Source organism: Mastigoproctus giganteus, chromosome 7 (assembly GCF_048544385.1).
Source record: "Mastigoproctus giganteus isolate SK-2022 chromosome 7, ASM4854438v1, whole genome shotgun sequence".
Classification (NCBI taxonomy): domain Eukaryota; kingdom Metazoa; phylum Arthropoda; class Arachnida; order Uropygi; family Thelyphonidae; genus Mastigoproctus; species Mastigoproctus giganteus.
The window spans coordinates 5,963,789-5,985,172 of NC_143581.1; the positions used below are offsets into that span (position 1 = coordinate 5,963,789).

Below are 21,384 nucleotides of genomic sequence, written 5' to 3' on the forward strand. Positions count from 1 at the left end.
CAAGAAAGGTTTAAGTTCTGCAAATTTCAGCGTCCTTGAATGCTTCCCATTAAGAATTTGTTCTTGGTAACATCGTTAGTTGGTCTCACTTATAGAATTTAAAACTCTCTGAGAAGACCACTGTAGTCACCTTTACGAAAACAAAAACCCTTCCCTTTATCCCTGATGGTAGTTACACCCTTGAGTAAATCCCACTTCAGCACACTGTGATCACCGCCACCTAGTGGTTCCTTTATCTGCAAATTCTTAATGCATGAATAATCACTGCTGCTAATCAGATCAAGAGTATTACTCCCTCTGGTTGCACATGTTGCTGTAGAAAACAATCATCCAATAACTCCACAAAATATCGCTAGTGTGGAAGTGACCAACTAAGTTCCAGTCAATATCCTGAAAGTTAAAATCCCCATTACAGGACATTTTGGTTTACTGGCGCACTCTATTTCTCTGTAGAGTTGTTTGTTGTACTCATCGGACTAATTAGGCCTAGAACGCACTACTAAGTGCTTATGTCACACCAAACCGACTCAACATTGCACTGTCCCCGCATTTCAACTGAATGCACTTTTTTGTATTTTTACGTGTTTCTTAACTAACAGCATATTTCCTCCTCCCTTCTTATCTTGTCTATCCTTTCTGTACACATTACCCTCCCCAAATTCCAATTCTGCATTCCTTCTATCTCTGTGACACCAGGTCTCTGATATCCCAACAATATCCGCCTTTGATGTCTTCATGAAATTTATTTATTAAACTCCTAGCACTGGTGTACATAGAAGTATACATGCATCTTTTCTTACTCTTAGTTACCCTAACACAGCCCATGTATTTGCTTGTTCCATGGTGACTCCCAGCTGTCCTTGAAATCCCCAACACCTTACTTTCCAGGCTACTGTTCATTCCCATAGAAGCAGTGCAACAATCACTTTCACCTCTGCCAGTGGCTACTGTTAATCTATCAGTCCGTGCATCCCCCCAAGCTAGCAGTTTTCCGACCCACCTAACACTGCCTCGATAGCATCAGCAAATATTCTTGCACCCTTTCTATTTAAGCGTATCCCATCACTGTAAAAGCAGTCTACCGTTAACAAACACAGACCACACAGAAAAATTCTACCCTATGAGCTTTGCACAATCTCTCAATTGCTGAATTCATTGACAAGGCTGTCATCATATACTTCCTCCTATCATGTCTGGGCAGAACTGCAGAAACTTTCAAATTTAACCCTAACTCGCGACTTTTTTCCAACATTGACTTGTACTTGTTAAGTAAGTCCGCAGATCTACTCTTAATGTCATTAATGCAAAGTGTATACAACAGTATCACCTTTTGTGCCCTTAAATGATGATTATAGGCAAAGTCTGAGGAAGATGAAAAGATGTAGCAAAGGAGTCTTGTTTCACTGGGACAACGTGCCTGTTTACAAGTCCATTACCATGGCTGTTCTGCCTGAGTGCGGCTTTGAAATCTTGGACCATCCCTCATATTCACTAGATTTAGTACAATTGGTCATTCACTTATTTTATAATTTAAAAAAATACCAGGCTGGCACCCATTTCTCCACCTACAGTCGCGTCTGCAGTGGATGCTTTCCTGACGGCCAAAGAGAAAACTTTCTTCGCAGATGGAAGCAACGCATTGCAACAATGGTGGAAAAAGTCTATTCACTTCAAAGGGGACTACGCTGAAAAGTAAAATGTTACCAGACTCCTCAAATTAACCTTTCACACTCAGGCCACGAACAAGTGGTGAATAACAAGTGCATTTCCTTGATGTTCATTTGGTAGTGGACAGTAATGAATAATCTTGGTGTTGAGACCAAGATTGGTCCATGAAATGGCATTGCACATTTCATTCCTGTTTTTTGGCTTGATCAGCAGGATGGCCACATCTCCAGTACTCAGGATGGCAAGTCATCGTCGTTTATGTAGTTCATTCTTTGATATGGCGGCCGTTGGATGCCTTGAAGCCGTGCACTCGCAAGCGGAGGTGGCAAGTTGGCTTAATTTGTCTAACGGACTTCGAACGTGACGTGGTAAGTAGGTGCAAGACATGCTGGACAAAGCATCTCTGAATCAGCAGTTCTCCTGAATTTCTCAAGCACCACAGTTTCAAGGGTGTATCGACGGCACTCCTATGGAAGAAAATCGCTTATTGATGAGAGAGATCAGAGAAGGGTGGCTAGAATTGTGCAATCAAACAGACGGGCCACAATGTCGCACATCACGTCAGAATACAACCTTGGTGCGCAAAACAAAATATCGCAACGGACCACTAGTCGCGCATTGTCGCGAATGGGCTCAAACAGCCGACTGCCACATCGCGTACCTTTGTTATCAATGAAGAACAAGAGAGCACAGCAACACCAGCACTGGACTATCGAGGATTGGAAAACAGTTGCTTGGTCTGAAACGTCGAAGTTCCTGGTGCATCATGTTGAAGGAAGGCTCAGAATTTGGCGAAAACAACATGAATCCCTGGACCTGTGATGTCTGAAGACTACTGTACAAGGTGATGGGGGCAGTGTTATGGTGTGGGGAATGTTTTCTTGGCACACGTTGGGTTCATTGATACACATAGATTCACGTCTGAATGCCACATCGTATCTAAACATCGTTGCAGACCAAGTGCATTCATTCATGTTGACAGTTTATCCTCAGTCAGATGGTTACTTCCAGCAGGATAATGCGCCGGTGCACAAAGCCGAATCACTATGGAATGGTTCCAGGAACATGACAATGACTTTTCTTTGCTGCAATGGCTCGCTGAGTCCACGGATCTCAATCCTATTTAACAGCTTTGGGATGAGCTGGAATGGGCTGTTCGCTGCAGGCCTGCACCTCCGTCGAATCTCAAAGAACTGCGTGACACACTCATGTCTGCATGGTACTCCATTCCTGCACAATGTTTTCAGCATCTTGTTCAATCCGTGCCTAGACGAATTCAGACTGTTTCGAAGGCTAAAGGAGGCTCAATACGCTACTAGGTAGGTGTAGCTAATAAAGTGGCAGCACAGTGTATATCTCAATGATTCCAGAAACATTGCTAATATTTCAACATCTAATTCTCCAGATCTGAATTCAGTTGAGAATATCTGGGACATGTTGGTAAGGGCAGTTCGGCTTTTCAGTTCTCTACCGACTAGAAAACAGTATCTAACAAATATCCTGATGGAAGAATGGTCAAATCTGGAGCTAGATTCCTTCAGATACATAATGGAATCCATGCCACATCGTGTATGGGTAGTTGTCCTGGCAAATTGAATAAAAGTTTCTAATTTTTGTGCCAGTGAGTGTAGCATTGTAAGAAAGAATTTATCTGCTTTGAAAGATCTTTTTTGTATTTATTATTTTATTTATAATTATTATAAATTTTCGTTTTCAATCAGCTTTATTGAATAACGTGTCTGCGAACCGATGATGTCAAATTAAACTGTAACGAGCGCCTGTCCTCAACTCTATTAGCATCACCTTTAAGTGTAATGCGTGACACCGTTCTGCGTGATGATAAGTACTTAACTGGTGTTATTGTTTCATTTAATCCGCGTCGCTGCGGATTACTTTAATTTACAAGAGTGATTTCATTTGAATAAATACAGTTCCGTGGATAAATAAACAAGAGAAACAGGATTTCTAAATGTTTATAAATCATTAGACCTAAAGCGTCGACAGGCAACTCGCTGATGTTATGATCTTCACAATGGCTGGATCCCATGTGTGGCAGCAGATTGATATAAATTGTTTATTTTGAAAACTGTACCACATGAATCCTTTTAATACTGTTTTAGTCCTATATTTATGTTGTGTTACCAAAATTATTGCCACACTTCTTTAGCCAGATAATCTTCGTGGACACTTTCAACCAACTTATGTGCAATTTCAAAGATAATATCTCTTTACTCCAGCAGAGCCCTTTTAATTGAGAAAATCATGATGGCCTAATTCTACCCAGTTTTATTTTTTCGAGCATCAGGATAAACTCTGTGGAGATCTTTTGTCAAATTACAACCCTCATTTCTCTTCATGATGAAAACCCACTCATGTTTCTCTCCTGGATTTAAAGTTCTTAAAAAAGAGAGCAATTTTTAGCATTGTAAAATCTCTTTAAATTTGTGTACATTGTCACAGGTTGAAGTCTTCTGAATCTGGAGAGTCTCCAAAATCCGTTGTACGCCAAGGACTGCCTTATGACATCTCACCCTTCGTCCATGTTCAAAGACAACTGTCTTCGGCAGCCTCACTACTCTCTACGATCGCAATATTTGCATCAGGGCCAGTCCCAGACTTCGAGATTGTTGTTGGAGCTTGAGGAGCATCAACGACTAAGGCCATATTGCTCTGTGTGTATTGTCAGTGAATTGCGTGTGTTCTGTGGTCGATTTCCTGTTTGCTGGACGAAAAACTCGAGATTCTCCGAGAAAAACCATGCTGCACTCGCCTGAGACCGACTTACTCAGCCACGTTCTGAAAATGGCCCATGAAAATTACTCACATCATTCCAGATTTGGAATGACTCTGGTGACCACTAAATACGATGCTGTTTCTCGTATTCTCTGTATCTTGTGAACTTCTCTGGCCGTGTGGTTATCCCGGAGTATAATCATAAAATTTAAGAATGAAAATTGGGCGTGTGGGGACATCTTGGCACTGAGAATGGCAAAGCGACTCCCCAATTAAAAAGGACCTCAAATCCATTTGTATGCATTTGAGAACCTTTTCAGTTGGGGTTTGGCGAGTTGGCACGCCCATAAGGATATTCATAACCAATGATTGTCATAAAATGTAGTTCGTTTCCAGTTAGGGAAAGCCTTCCCAGATGACACTACTGAACCCTAATCCTGCAGTACGCCCTCGTGGGTAGCACAGCTGCCCATACAGCGCAATTTGGCCTACGTTGCTGATTCCCCTAGAACTCTACAACAAACAACCATCCTAACAACCATATACAGTACAAAAGATGACTAATCTGAAGGCCCGTGTTGTTGTTGTTGTTGTGTGTATCTTTCATGCAATCCAATGCTCTCCCTATGAAAGCAATTTTTGTGGTCTTTTCACACTGTGGCCGATTTAGTCGGTCTTTAATATTAGCTGCATGATGCTTTCCGTGGAATCTTAGGTTTTTCGCACAACAAAACAGGCAAACTAGCCGTTCAACACACGCAATTTACAGATACTATATACTAACAGTTTATAACTTTAGTTGCGTTGATGCAAAAGAGCAAACAAACAAAAAAATTCCCGGAGTATTTCTCCTCACCTTACGCTGGATCTTGAGCTATACAATTTCTTTTTCTAAAGATGAAATCGAAAATCGAAGAAAAAAGCCTTCGCTGTGTCTTGAAGATTCAACAGGAAATACAGTATTTGACAGTATATTGAAAAAGAATTTTGCAGATGCTTCCAAAGATAGAAGAATCATTGGGCTCGGTGAGTTAAGTCTCAAAGCAGAGGGTAGTTTGAAAGTGGCATGCAAAATTAAGTAAGTTAAATGAATCTTTGTTTTCAAATAACTTTTCCAAAATTTTGGGTAACGTCTTGTGAATTGTGATACTGAGCTTTTCAATCGACACTTACAAAAAGAAAGAAAAAGGATACAGGACATAAACATCTCAACGGAAATGAGTTGAACTTTGAAAACACTTTCTGTATATAGAAGTTATGTAGGGCTTTCTCCACTTTTTTTTTAATTATCCGGTCAAGAGATTTGTGAAAATTAGAACACCAAGGTCACATAATACTCAAGACATTCTGTACTAAGAATTGAGAACTAATAAGCATATTTTATGCAAATTTACAATCGATATGCTAAAATGAAAGAAGTGGACAGTTTATGGCATGCCATTTTGAGATTCTCCTAACTTTTGGTTCATTATGTACATTAATGCCAGTATATTACTACCAATAATTTCTGCCCTATTAAACTGACCACATGATTCAGCAAAACTTAGGCTACCATGAATTTCGGAGTTTTTGGTCATTCAAAAGGCTTTCGTCTGAAACATCATACACAAGCAGAAAGAATTTAGGCCAAAGTTGGATGTCAACCAAGGAGATCTCCAAATAGGTCATCATATTGTTGAACATTGTCCATCAGAACCAAGAGAACTATTGTAGAATGGATTAGGAAAAGGGCTCAGCTGTGGAGACCAACACTACTTACATAATTAAGAACGATTTCGCGATAATAACGGAAAATTGAGTTCGAATCAAAGAGTTGGTCTCAGACGAGACTAGCAGGTTTTTTCCTCCTGGAAAACTCATTCAGCAAATAGCAAATCGACCTAAAACCCTACAACAACAATAACACCTAATGTTCCAGCAAACATTTGGTTTTTCTTTCTCAGACTTTCCTGTATTTTTGCATCACATAAACTTAAATAAATTGTGCCTTATCGAATTTTTGAGGCTGTCCTAACTTTTGGATCATTCTGTAAGTTAATGACATCAGTATGTTACCACCGGTCGTTTCTGCTCCATTAAACTGACCACATAATTCCAGTTTCACTCGATATCGATCTGCGAACTGCTTTTAGCAACTCGGAATCTGATCTCGAATTAATTATCTTAATATTTGCTTATAAGTTGATTTAAACAACTGTAAACAGCACCAAAGTGGTTTACTCAGAACTTAACACCAAATAATAGCCCCAAAATACAAATGATACAAATGATTAAGATTACAACATGATTTTAATCTCCTGACAAATGGTTTATTATTCCATAAAATTATACTGCACCATTAGACTGATCAAAAATTTGCAAGTTCATTACAAAGAAAGTAGGTACTGTAGTAGATTAAATGTATCATTTTCACCTTGAAATTAAAACTTTGAAGGCTTTTTACTCCAACTCAAAGGCGAATAAACGAGGTCCCAAACGTGAAGGTTTCTGTTATGTCTAACTGCAAATTAAAAAAAAAAAAAAACACCATATTACTCTGTACATGCTGTCTATAAATTGCGTGTTCTGTGGTTGATTTTTTGTTAACAGGACGGAAAACCCGAGTTTCCGGGAGAAAAAACCCTCGCCTGAGACCGATAATTCAGCCATGTTGTGAAAAAGACACATAAAAATTCCTCACGTCATCGAAGAGACTCAAACTCAAGTCTTTTCCACCCGGTTTGAAGAGGATGGCGATCCAACTAACTGTGCTACTCACGAGGGCTCACTCTCCAAATGATTTGAATTGAAGCGATCTTTAGCATAGAGAACAGACTCGCTGAATCCCGCATTGGGAAAATGTATCTTACCAATTCACACGACATGATAGGCAGAAGAGATGTAATCAATAAAATGCTGCTGAATGTAAGATTCCATAAAATTATTGTTCTGTTATACATGTCAATGGTGATTCCGAATTTGGAATACTATGTTCAAGAGACTGCTCTGGTACACAATTAAAAAAAAGGAAGTCCATTTGAGGATAAATGACAAAAGTTCTGGATTCTGGTTGGAGATCTGATTGAAGGGGAATGGTTAAAACTGATTGCTGGTGGTGTAACCTTTTTTTTTATTGGAACAGGACACAAAAACCCAGCGGGCCATAAATATGAATTAAGGGGCAACTGCATTGGTGTCTACATAGTTGTATAGACAGTTTTTCAGTTGATGCCGATAAAGCTTTGCTTCCCTTGATCGATCATTTGGCCTTTGATAATAATAATAATACCAATAAAAACTATTTCTGAATAATTTATTCAATGAGCAGTGCAATTTAGCACCACAGCAGAGTACCAAAGATTTCATAAAAGATACAATGCTGAATTAACAAAGTGACTTGTTGGAATAGATGATAAAGCAAAGAACATATTTGGCCTTGAGAACTAGTGCTAAACCAAAGATATGCAATAGAAGAGTAATAATCAAAAGTATTTATCGCTCAGGGATGTTGTATATTTTGCAATTACAGTTCCATAAAGGATATATTAAGAATATATATAATTTTAAAAATAATATGAAAAGGAAAGGGAAGAAAGAGTGGGGAAAAAGGGAAAAAAATTGCAAGAACTACTTAAACAATTTATTATTACCCTTGTGGATAAAGCATCTATCAATTATGCTTTCATCTGCAAGGTTTTTATGCTTTTACCTTAAAGAATGAACTTCAGTCTTTCTTTAAGGTAAAAGAAACCTATCTTATCTTCGCACAACGTCATCACCAAAAACATATTGGCTTTAAACAAAATTTTGAAATTAAACATAATTAAACTTCATACTAAAATTGGCCAAAACACCATTTGGTTTCAGGTTTATCACTTCCTGTAAAAACAGTTATGCCCAGGTTCCTGGAAAACTTTTGAACTGCTTAAAACCATTCTGGACATTCTACCCAACAGCAATATTTTTAATAATCTGCCAATTTTCAATAAGTTACAAACCAGCCACATCACAGATATACAAACATTTGACTTCCAGAGTCTTTTCACCAGTATCAATCTGGATTTGAAGGAAATATCTTTATCAACAAATTCAAGGTACACCTATGGGCAGTCCGGCTTCTTGTATTATTGCCAATCTATACCTTTATTGATTTGCAATTTCCCCTTCCCAAAAATGTCATATACTTTAGATACATTGAATTTCTTGAAGACTTTCAGCCAACCGGAGAGCGACAGTGGCACAAATCACTGCCAACTGTTCAGGCAGGTGGACGGTTGGTAATGGTCTGAAGCGTGTTCAACTGGCACATTGGGGGACCTCTGGTGCGTCTAGACGCATTTCTGAACGTCCAGGTTACGTGTCCATCCGTTCAGACTATCTATATCCCTTCATGGTCATCGTGCATCCACAAGACAATGGACTAATGAACTCTTCCAGCAGGACAATGCGCCTCCCCACAGAGCCACGATGACTAGAACATGGTTCGAAGAGCATTCCTTAGATTTTACCATCATGGAATGGCCTCCCCGTTCACCTGACACCCTGGGGAGCACTTTTGAGATGCAGTGGAAAGGTCCGTTTGAGCTTTGGATCCTCCATCCAGGAATGCAACGGAATTATGGACAGCGGTGCAGCAAGCATGGATGGAAATACTTGTGAACTATTGGAGTCAGTGCCTCGCCGTGTGACTGCTCTTACCAAGGTGGGCATACCCGTTACTAGGTAGGTATCCCATAATTTCTGTCCACTTATAATTTTTTTCAATCTCATACGTTTGGGTGTACGTATTTTGTACCTAAGATACCCAGTTGCTACTGTATTCTAGGGTGGAAAACATGTATCTCTGAATGCAATTTGTAGACTGCTTGTAAATGAATAATGAACACTGTAACTTGATCCATTGGGTGTTAATTTTTTTTAGTGGTAGGATAGCGGCACATTATATGTGATTTGCCAATTATTTTGGCCACCTCGTTTGTCCAGGGCGCCGATCTAAATGGTCTGTCCTTTTTAACATTCATTTCCGAAAACTTTATCCTTACTTTTATTTTATTCAAATTTTTCTGTTATCACTTCCACGTGCTTCTTACCACTGTTCCTGCCACTGGCTGCTTGCTACTCTGGGCTCTGTCTTACATTTATAGTTCCTTGTTTTAATTTAGTTTCCCATCTATATGTGCAGCTTCTTTCGATATATCTTGGTTTTATTCCTCTGTCTTGTCAACCATAAATTACACGCAGGCTTTCTATATATCCTCCCTTATTTTTGCCTCATCTCTTCCCCTTAATTCTATTTATTCATTTTACTTTGCCATGGCACGTACTTTATGTTAGAAACAGAGGACACTATATTGTCGTTTTGTCGCGCAATTCTGGTGGTTGACACTTGAGGAGAGGCCAGGATTGTGCGATATTTGACAATATAAATATTAAGTATTTATTTATTTCTATATAGTGTTTAAAATGTTTTTTAAACATTTTAAACACTATATAGAAATAAATAAATTCGTGAAGCTTTTAAAGAAAGAAAATTGATTTGAATCTTCATATCGGAACTTCGATTGACTGAGGCGATGAACTACAGGCAGTCAATGTTTTTTTTTTTTTTTAAATCAGAATTTATGATTGAATTCATGCCCTGTGTAGTTTATTAAATATTCTTCGTACCATCTTTCTCACTCTCTGCAGTACTTTATTATTATTAAATACTAAAGTTTTCTCTTGAACTCATTTAGAACCTTTAAGGTTCTAAATGAGATCGTCTTCTGTTCCATCTGCTCTGTTTGAAATCTCACATTTCTTCGGTTATCAGATCTGTACAACCCTGCCTTGATGTGCATCTGATCCATTAATACCACTGCTAAACTTAGGACCGCTTTATGAATTTTTACAGTTTTGTATTATCGAATTCAAATTCTGTTATTTATTTTCGATGGCTCTGTGATCGATTCGCTGAATGAAAAACAAAACCCTAGTTTCCAAGATTAAAAGTCAAACTACCATCTCCTGAGATCGACTAATTCAGCCACGTTGTGAAAAGACCCATAAAATTTCCTTGTGTCATTGACGGGACTCAAACTCAGGTGTTTTTCAATCAGTGCAGGGAGGTCGCTGGTTATACCAACTGTGTTACCCATGATAGCTGCACTCTTAAGAAGAATATTTACACTTCGTTGGAAATGAGACTGACATGAGGTTAAAATCGAGGAAGCACGAGTACGGCCCAACGAAGAAAGAACCTCATGGAAGACAGCAAAGAAACGAAGAAAGAACCTTAGGGAAGAAAGTAAAGAAAGGAAGAAATGAGTTATTGGGCACACATTAAAACATGAGAGTCTGTTGAGGACAGTCGTGGAGGAAAGTGATGAGGGAAACAGAGCAGAGGAAAGTTAACATTGACATATATGAACGATATCATAAAAGATGTCAATACTAGCACTTATTCTCTCAGGGATACCTCAGAAAGAAGAAATGAGTGGAGAACAGCAACAGACCAATCTTCAGATTGAATTACATAAAAGAAAGAGAGAAAATGAGGTAGCGTTCCATCTTGCTTGAATATGATTCTGTCAGTGATACCTCATTCTTCTAGTTTATGGGATAAAGATGGCAAAAAGATGCCGCTCAGCATCCCGGTTTGTCTTTTCTATTCACTGAAGGAGATTTATTATCCCAATACGTTCTTTCTTAAAAATTATGAACCAATCAAAACAAAGAAACATTTTCAAAATCCATCATACTCACATAATCATCTAATCATCATGTACCAACCCATTAAATGGAAGTAAGCTGCTTTGCAGAAAGCTTTGAAAGGATTTTGACAATTAATGATCATATTACCCTCATTTGCTGTTCTTAAAATGATTCTTCTACCTTGAAATATCTCAAAGCAATCTCTGTCTATCTCACTCTTCAATAAACCCACGCAAGCGGGTTAATAGAAGGGAGAGATAAAGAAGGATTGTGGTTCGTGCTCCACCCGCTAACTGGCCCTTGTGAAAAAACATTAAAAGCTCCTGACGCGTGAGATGAGCAAACATTCCGAACTGTTCAAAACTTGCTCATCTCACGCGTCAGGAGTTAGTAGCTTACGATTTCTAGGGGTAGCATGCACACTTCCCGTCATTTAATATTTTTTCATGAGGGCAAGTTAGCGGGTGGAGTACGAACCACAATCCTTCTTTATATATCTCTCTCTCTTCTGTAGGCTTTAAGATATTTCAAGACAGAAGAATCATTTTAATAATAGCAAATAAGGGCAATACAGTCTTCAATTGTCAGAATCGCTTTAGAGAGCATCTTGCAGAGCAACTTGCTTTAGAACTTCCATTTCGTGGGTTAATGCATGATGATTAGCTGATAGAGTTGCATTGGTACCTTATAAACTAATTAATTGTCATTATTTGCACGCCCACGCGACTATAATCATCGTTCGGGTGGAAAACACCTAAGTTTGAACTTTCTCAACGACACGAGGAAATTTATGAGCTTCTTTCACAACGTGGTCCTGTCAGTCAGTGTTGGGAGGAAGTTGAGTAATTTTCTCTCTATGATACAAGAACTGGTAATGATCATGATTCTGTTGCTCACTTTTAGAACTCTGTTTACTATTTACTAGTGCGTACACCTTGTTGGAGAGGCCTGGGTACACGTGCTACAAGATTTATGAAATTTTGAAAAACAGAGAAATTGCAGACTAACTTACCGTTTGTCCTTCCAGTAACCATTTCAGACAAATTGTTTGCAATTACAGCACCTTTTTATAAAGCTCTGCAGAAAATAAACTGGGATTTTACTACAGAGTTGTTAAATTGACCATTACGGCCTTGGAAGAAATAGTTATGAAGAGTCTTCCCAAGAAATATTTTATTCTGCAGAAATGTTTAGCGTCAAAAGTGAAATCTGTAAACCCAAGAAGAGCTCCAAACCACTTAAATCTATAAGTTGAATGCGTCCAGACTTAAGTGGCTTCAAGGGATTGTTTGAAATTAGGAAAATAAGTGGGCGTTATTGGTTGACAGGCCTTCATATCAACCGAACAAATCTCGGACCCTTTTAAAGGAGTTCAAATAAGCAAATAAGCAAGCTGGTTGAATATGCGTATTCTATTAGTTTACACATCATGCGTAGATGGCACAGGCAAACTAATCACTTAGGTTTCAAAATTATTTTCAAAATTAAGAGAGGCTGTTCTGTTCGTAACGCACACCCCCACTTATCAGTGCTGTTATATCTAGTGATTGCACCCACTATTTATTATAAATTTTTATTCCATATATCTTTTTAAAATTCTCCTTAAAAAAATGTATAATTCTTATTCTAATTCTTCTTATGGATTTAGGCATTAAATTTGTTGTTCGAATATCTAAAGATTAAATTACCAAACAAATTAAAATGAAATTATACTATTTTATGTCATAAGAATTTAAACTTTAAGGGAATTCATTCCTTTGGAAGCAACACGAATATAGATAAATTTCTTTTTGTAGAAGAGAATAATAAAAATCATTTTTTCTTTCATAATTATGTTTAATATATGTTAGAATAGACGATCCGATTTAGTTAAGTTTAAAACAGAGCTTCGGGGGCTGTTTTACCCGTACAACGAGAATCAATATGCAGCAGATGTGCGCTAATGGTACTTCCAAAATTTTCTATATTTAGAAATTAAACTGCACAGTCAAGTAGAAACTGATATTCACTGACTTAGAAGTAAAAGAGAGAAAATGAATTTGAAAGCTTGTTTAGGCATCCACCGTCCATTTTCGATGTCTCTTCCGCATAAACGTACCCTCAAGTAAAGGTGCTTTAAAGAACTGAGGTTAATTCTTTCTACTTCGGAACTTATCTAACATCTTTTTTTCAATGAGAACCGAAAAAAAGATGGCAGGAAAAAACAGCACACGAAAGAGGGAAAAATAAACAAGACAGAAGCTATTAGAGAGGATAAAGATAAAGAACAGCTAATGGATATTCTAAGTCTAACGCAAATGCTGCATTGAAAGAAATTTTAATATGCTGTGTTCACATTTCTTAGTGTTTAAGTTTGTCCACAAAGTTTTAAGTTTTAGCTGGCCACTGAGAAAACCGGCTCTTTCGCTGTTCTCCACAGGTTACCGAATTGGAAGTTCTCTCATCGATTCTGCAACCACCTTTGATGGTGGCTGTAGATTCAAAGGCTTAGATATCTTATTTTCATCTGACCTTCAGTTCTGCTATCAAATCTTTTTCATGACATCTGAAACTTTCGCTTTTCTTGGTTTAATTAAGAGTTCCTTTTCAGCTTTCAAGATTGGCAAGGTATAATCTCCACTTTAATTCTGATTATTGTTAATTCACCTGGTCCCAAGAACACCTATGTGTGTACGCATTTCTGTCTTTGCGACACCTGAGAGTTAACTGAAATCTGCTTTTTTGTTGATCCCTCACCCACCAGTTTCCCAAGGGTTGGCAAAAATAAAAATCCGTACAGCCGAGGACCCCACTTTTAGTGTGGGATATTCCAGCAAAAATCTCGCCCTAATAGAAACGCGGCTACTCCTATCGAAGCCAGCAAATAAAACAATTGTTAGTGTAGGTAGAAAAAGTCAGTGACAGGAACTTTAATGAAGCCATAACGTTTCTTATTAGAAACTAATATTTCTCTTTGATCTTGATATAAGGTACTGTCATAAGGTACATGACTTCAGTATTCAATGCTACCACAATGAGGTACATAGAATACTGATGTCATGTCCATATGGGTCCAGACGTAGGCCTCTTATACAAAATTCTGTATGAGAGGCACCTTTAAATGTTTTGTTAAGAGATTCGTATCCTAAAAGTAAAAACTTGGAATAAAATTCAGGTTTAAACCACGCATGAGTATCATTTGCCACGAATGAAACATCAGTAATGAGATCTTCGCTAGCTAGTCTTTTATAAACTTCAGTCCATCTATCAGCTACTGCTGCCAAATATCAATCAGTTCCGACTTTGAATTTGATAAGGAAGTTAATTTCTCTACCTAAAATCTTGGATGGAATAGAGCATTGATGAAATAAAGATCAAAACAAATAATCAAGTTTTTTTCTCATAATCCTCAACCAGTACAGGTTAAAAGAGAAATTTTTGTTTATATGTACAACAAGAGAAGTAAATGTAAGTTTTTCATCAAAACGAATTCCAAGATATTTAAAAATGCCAGTTCTGTCCATCCCAAAACAGCAACACCATTCTTAAGAACCAGGAAGAATTCAAATCAAATCAAAGAATTCAAATATGTGAAAGGTGCAGTACGGTGCACCTTTCACATATTACTTTGTAGTATTGCTGAAATATTTCAAATATACTAGAAAGATCTTAGAATATGGTTCTATTCTTATAGTTACCTAGCGTCTTGAGATGTTACTGATTTCTTTTAAATATAATTTGAAAGTAAAAATCACTGTTAAAAATAGCATAATGTACGTGTTTCAAACAGAAATTACAGATAAAATATTTTACCTTTAGACGTGCGAGAGACGTCTGTGTCAGGAAACCTCCATCAGAATTTAAGTATTCAAAGTAAGGAATAGATGAAAGCAACGTATATTGATCGGAAGGGACTTGATGATGAAAGAACATACTTTGCAACTCTTTGATCTCTATTTAATGTATTATTTATTTCCTTAATAACTAGATTTAAATATTATCAAAATGTGTTGACATAGCGGATCGTGTCGAGTTTGACAGACCCGGCTCTATAATAAATAAAGTCTTACAAGATGTGTTTAAGAAGTCCCAACGGACAGGTTTTCTGTTCATTTTACGTTATAAACAGAGTTTGTAACCTGTAAGAACTGTCTTCTTCAAATTCGATAAACTTCTGGTACATAACTATACCATTAATTAATCTTTATTAATAAATTATATAAACTTTGTTTCTTAAGAAGAAAAATCGCATATTTTAAGCATTATTTTGATTGATAGGCTATGTATATACCACTAAAGTTCTTTACTCCCAACGGATCAGCTTCATCTACTGAAAAATAAAGTATAAAGGAGATTCGCCTAGTTTTAAAAACCCTCTCTATTGTAGTGACTGATGAGGATCGAAAACTATCTTGAAAGCACTAACAAAATTGCCTTTTTGTGCATAGAGCAAAGATATACGAGTCTCAAACTGTCAATTATCGATTTATAACCATTAGTATGATTGAGGGTTTATTAATCAATATTGGTTTAATCTAATCAGACATGTATACAGAATATTATAACCTATAAAAGTACAAGAGGGAAACAAAACATCAAATATTTAATCTTTAAAAAATACATAGAAAAATATTGAAATTTTTGACGCTATAGTCATCCAGTAAAGAGGAAAATACGAACAAAATTCAGTACATCAATACATAAATACAATGTTTAAAATGATCGAATTCATTTTTATACATTCATGGATATACAGTTAGATGAAGTCTGCTCGTGTTTCTCATCAACTAGCGTTGAATAAAATATTGGAGTAGTTATCCTCAAAAACATGAGCAATCTCTCAGGGCAATTTCCCGTTCCTAAGGGAAAGATTATGGTCGCTATAACCAGATGAATGTTATACTTAACGTCAATTAAACACCTACAAGTATTATGTTGATCTTCCAGTGAAAGACAATTATCTAACAAGTCTACTACGATTTTAATGGTACCCTCCGATATCTATACAAGAAACACAAAATTCCTAAATAACGTTTTGTAATAAATTAAAAAATATTAAAGGCAAGCTACAGTTTGAGAAGATAAATTAAGACAGTGTGAGGAAATTTGCAGTTTTTTTTTCTCAATTCGAAATGTATAATTAATTTTAATTCGAAATTTACGGTTTTTTTCCCTCTCAATTTGAAATTTGCAGTTTTTTTCCCCTCTCAATTCGAAATTTGCAGTTTTTTTCCCCCTCTCAATTAGAAATTTACAGTTTTCTTTTTCTTAATTCGAAATTTACAGTTTTTTCTTTCCCCTCAGTTGGAAATTTACAGATTTTTCTTTCCCCTCAGTTCGAAATTTACAATTTTTTCCCTCTCAATTGGAAATTTACAGATTTTTTCTTTCCCCTCAATTCGAAATTTACAGTTTCGTTTTAGTAGCTTCAGTTTCTCAGTTATTACTAAATTTTATGAATATTTCAGCGTAATTAATTGTAATATAAACTTAAAAACAACAAGGTATTAAAATAGTTTCTTGCAGCGCGTTTGGAGTTATTTTCAGCAATTTAAAAACAGAATGCAAAACATACTATATTTAGCAGTCGTATGAACTACCAATAAAACGGTGGGTGTTGCTTCACTGCAGTATAGTGAGCGATTAGGGCAAATCGACCTATACAGGGGTACACACGATGCTTTTTTTGAACACAGTTCTAACAAAAATATCCCGAACATCTCAAACGAATACGCATCACTTGGTGCCCACTCTTTTTTGCTCACAGTTTATCTAGAATCTATTTACAAATCCACTAACGTTGACATCCATTATCTTCTTTCTGTCTATCTGAAAACACAATGCTAATGTATGTTATTAATATAAGCGAATCGCTATTGAACCTCGTTCATTAATGTCATAAAATCGATACGAAAACCGTTCACATCATTGTACGAACGTTGTTTGACGAAACATTAATATTGCCATCATTAAATCACATCTTCAAAAACATGCATCGGAATTAGCGAAACCACCCCAAGTTTATCCTTGACACCGGAGTTTTTCTATCTCTCTCCCTCTCTCTCTCTCTCTCTCAGCGAAAACGCCGATAGCGTTTAAAAGATTCACCCCTGTCTTCGCAGCACTACGGTGCAGGAATTAAAAGGAGATTGCGGCTAGATGTGGACACAGAATCTCTGGCTAACTCCTTAAAAATTACAACTAATAGATGGTAGTGTACTTACAAAAAGTGGTAGCTGAAAAGTCCAAAATCGTAGGCGCAGATGAACGATAATCCTAAAGTTTGAAAACCTCCAGCAACGCAATCACAGATCGCTCGATACGAGCCCGTAAAGGCAGTCAGAACGCCATGATTCCTCCTTCTCAAGATGTCGCACTGAACGCCATCTCGCAGCTGTAGAGCAAAACTGGGGCATGCTCCACAGGAATATCCGGCAATCAAATGCCTACTGACGCTTCCGCTAGCGGTTTTAGAGGTCGGATAGTAAGACAAAATTTGTTAGCGCGTGCAGCAGAAGTGTGCTATTTCTCCCGGGGAAAATGCAGGAGACAAGATGGAAAGAGGGTTATATTTCGTAATCTCATAGGGATAATCGAGTTTCCTCTCGGGGATTTTTCTTTGTGGTTTCTTACAGTCGTGTTACGAGTTTCCTCTGTGTCAGTTTTCTGTGAATTCGTCTTGTTGAGACAAGATGGATTTAACTGAAAAGTCATCGATTATATGATGGGATAGACTTTTTTGACTATGACTGATAAACGCGGTTTTGACAGTCATTTCTGTGTATGGTGGTTCGTTGATATACAAATGCAGTGCCATCTGGGGGCAAATACAAGAGTAAATTTGAGAGAAATTATGCTCAAGAATTATTTATCGTCCCCAATTCTATTTTGAATTAATTCTGTATTCTGTATTTTTATTAATTGAATATTAAGGTTCGTATAAATGTAATCAACGATCCAGTTGTTGCAACATTACAAAGAATACGATGTCTACTTCAATACTCCAGCATCTAAATCTGAATAAATCAATAGGTCTTAATCATCAGATCATTCACTAGACGCTAAAGATCCATTATGAAGTCTTTGAATGTACACTTAAAGTCACTTTTTCGGATTCACATTTCTAGTTCCAGTTCTGTGCATCCTATTAAATCCTATTAAAGCCAAGATGCACTTGCTGAAGTGTGTGTGTATGACAGAGTCTTATTTTCCATTCCTCTTTCCTATATTATATATTTAAAAATTATTTCATATCTAAAGCTACCAAACTATGCATAAAAATTAAAATAAGTTGATACACATCACCAAGGATACTGAGAATGCGCACATTCTCAAATGGACGTTTTTGAGAATCATGTCTTCCTCTTTTACTTTTAAATATTAATTGAAGTCAAACTGCGCTCTCTGTCATTATAAGAAAAATTAAAATCGGACTTTGCTGTTTTGTATGGTAGATTATCCTCTGTGCATCATCGAGATCATGTATGAATTGGACAATAAACAGAAACTCGAAAAATAATCAAACAACCATTATATAAATCACTACTTCCATCCCTTTTCTCTGATCGCTGTCCAGGCAGCAAAGAACAGAGAAAAATAGCATTGTCCATATACTATACAAGGTGCAAATCCAGTTCAATTAGAGAACATAGTGACTTGTCCACAAAAGGAAGAAACTCTTGCTATAGAGCATCAGAATTCGACACCAGTAGAAAGGATTATTTTGGTCAGACAATCACCTGTATCATGCTCATAGCAGGGTTAGGGCATAGCATTAAAACATGAAGCGTTGCCCTAACCCTGATATGGGGCATGTTTTTTTGGGAATCCATAGGTATTTTGATTCCCATGGACCAATGTCTGAACGCTAGAGCATATTTAAACATCTCTGCGAACTGCTTGTTTCTCGAGTAATGGTTATTTCCAGTAGAATATATACTGGTGGAGGACATTATAAACTACATGTATAAACTATGTTGGACTACGATTTAGATTATATTGCGCCTTATGCATTGTCTATAAAAATGTGTTTACTGGCAACTTGCATGTTGTTCGAGCTGAAAAATCTACTCCTGAGATCCGCTAACTATAGCCCGATTGAAGATGACCTTACAAATTCCCTCCTCTAAAATATAATTCGAACCAGACCTCTTTAAATGGGCGAAAAGTGGAAAAACCACTATAATATACTGTCACGAAGGACATCAAGATACATCTATGTATAGTCACCCAAAATGAGAGAAATTAGTTCATTCATTTTGGATTGTGCGAATTTTGGATTGCCCTTTAAGAGACTGAAGATTTAGCCATAAATCTTCTTTGGTTTTATAATTATGACAGAAGATTTTCTCATTTTATAAATAATGGGGTAGAAATGCTTGTTAGAGAGAATTTATATAAATCGCGATATAATGGCATCAAGGAGATTGTGGCTTTTTATTTTCGATTCAGAAACATACCAATATAATTCTTCTGGTACTTTAATTCTACAAGTAAAAAATACCACTTCTGGCAACAAAAGTGTGTATACAGTTGCGTTCCCCTTCGCATCCTTGCCTCCAAAATGCAAAGAATGGTGGGGAAAATAAACCCAAGAAATCGATCGAGTTATAAGAAGCAAAAAGAAACTGGTGTCCAGCTAACAATGCCTTGAGAAATGTGAAACTCCATCCTGTTGGACTTGCTGACAGACGTAGGAGCACGTGAAAGATGCGATCAAAGCTTTTGGATGGTGTGCCATTGGCGCGAAATGCTTCGTGCGCCAGTATATAAGAGCACATTAAACATGCAGTGAATGTCTCTATTTCCCAGCCAGGCACTGAACAGAAAATCAGATCCATTGTAAACATTTCTGATATTCATCTATCATGGGGTGGGCGTGATATCGCGCGCGTCCCTTTGAAGAAAAGTACTAAACAAACTGGAGCGACACCTAATTCAAACCATTTGGAGTAGAAAATTTCTGTGCGAGAGGACACAAAACTTCAGCAATTATTTCTGTCAAGAATACTTAACTATGGTAAATATTATTTAAACTTAAAAATTACACTATATGTAAATATTTTAAAAATACAGTTGCTTACATGATGTAAACAAGCAATACTTTATGGATTCTCTGTTAGAACAGCAACAAGATCATGGTGGAAATAAATACTCCTGGTCATTTAACTTGTCGGATATTTCTTGTGAGATTTTTTAAAGAATGATACATTTATGAATAATCGCTCTCAGGGCATAAATTAGAATGTCAAATGTATGGGCATCCCACCGATTGATTTCCACTAGTCCAATGGTGTCCAATATGCTCCAATATTAGAGCATAATGTATTTTTGGTAATTTATATGGATGCATTTTTTTGCAGAGCGGAAGAAAAGTTTTACCAATACCTTTAAAAATCTCCTAGAGCCAATTCCATTTCCCATAATACCAAATATCAGAAGTGGGGTGGTTTTGAAATCTGAGTCAATGCGCAAAACTTTAAATACATTTTCTTCCGAAGTAGTGTAGTAAGTAAGAACATAGTTTTGTCAATGACTGGAAAGTTAATGGAAGAGATCCAGGAAGCCATTTTGTGCTACCATCTTTAAAGATTTTGTTTACATAGGACACTCAAAGCCTCATCAAGCGATTATGTAATTGGTTAGATTGCAGGGAATCTTCATCTTAGGCTTTCTTTGAGAGCCTTGAACATGCCACGACATGTTCAAGATGCTCATGGACTGGTGCCCAATTTTTAGCAGAATCAATCGTTACTGGTAAAAGACTAATTCCACGTATACTAGTAAAGGCTTGAGTTAGGAGTGCACGATTTTTCATCCCATTCATAGAAAAACTGACCGTTCAATACATGCAATTTACTGACCAAATATATTAACGCCTTAATTGCGCTGGTGAAAACTTTTAAAGATAACTAGTTTAAGAATTCTTTTTTGATTTAGAGCAGTTAATTATTAAACTCGTATAAAGTTATGGAAGGTGTGTCGGTGGAGTAGACTTCTCATCAGAAAACATATCTTGCGTGCCCATTTACGTTCTTAAGCTGGAAAGAGAAAATGAGGTGCAATTTTTTCGCCTTAGCGCTAATCCCTAAAGGGATTGAAAGAGGAAAGATTTGGAGCTTACGTTAAACATCTGGTGTAGTATAAAACTGTGGCCTAATAGCCCTACCCGCTACAAATGCTATCTTTGATATTCGTGGCGAGTTTCTCAGCACGTGTGTGGGAGAATGTAGATGTTTTTTCTTCGCTGAAGAGTGCTACAGTTAAATAAGTTTTAGCATAGTTTTGGAAGAGAATGCTCTTAAAGATAAGAAAGGCAATTATATAAATGTT

General features: G+C 37.0%; 1 protein-coding gene across 3 annotated transcripts in view; it reads right to left on the reverse strand.

Annotated features, from left to right (window-relative positions):
* Window positions 1–21,384, reverse strand: part of LOC150082454 (proteolipid protein 2-like) — a 219,331-nt gene that overhangs the window by 189,172 nt on the left and 8,775 nt on the right. For 2 of the 3 annotated variants that reach the window (XR_016547223.1, XM_090378627.1), the window contains exon 1: window positions 17,277–17,446. The exons of the other annotated variant lie outside the window; for it this stretch is intronic. The gene's annotated coding sequence lies outside the window, so the exon portion shown is untranslated. Of the gene's footprint in view, window positions 1–17,276; window positions 17,447–21,384 lie in introns of those variants that run through there. 3 annotated transcript variants of the gene reach the window in all.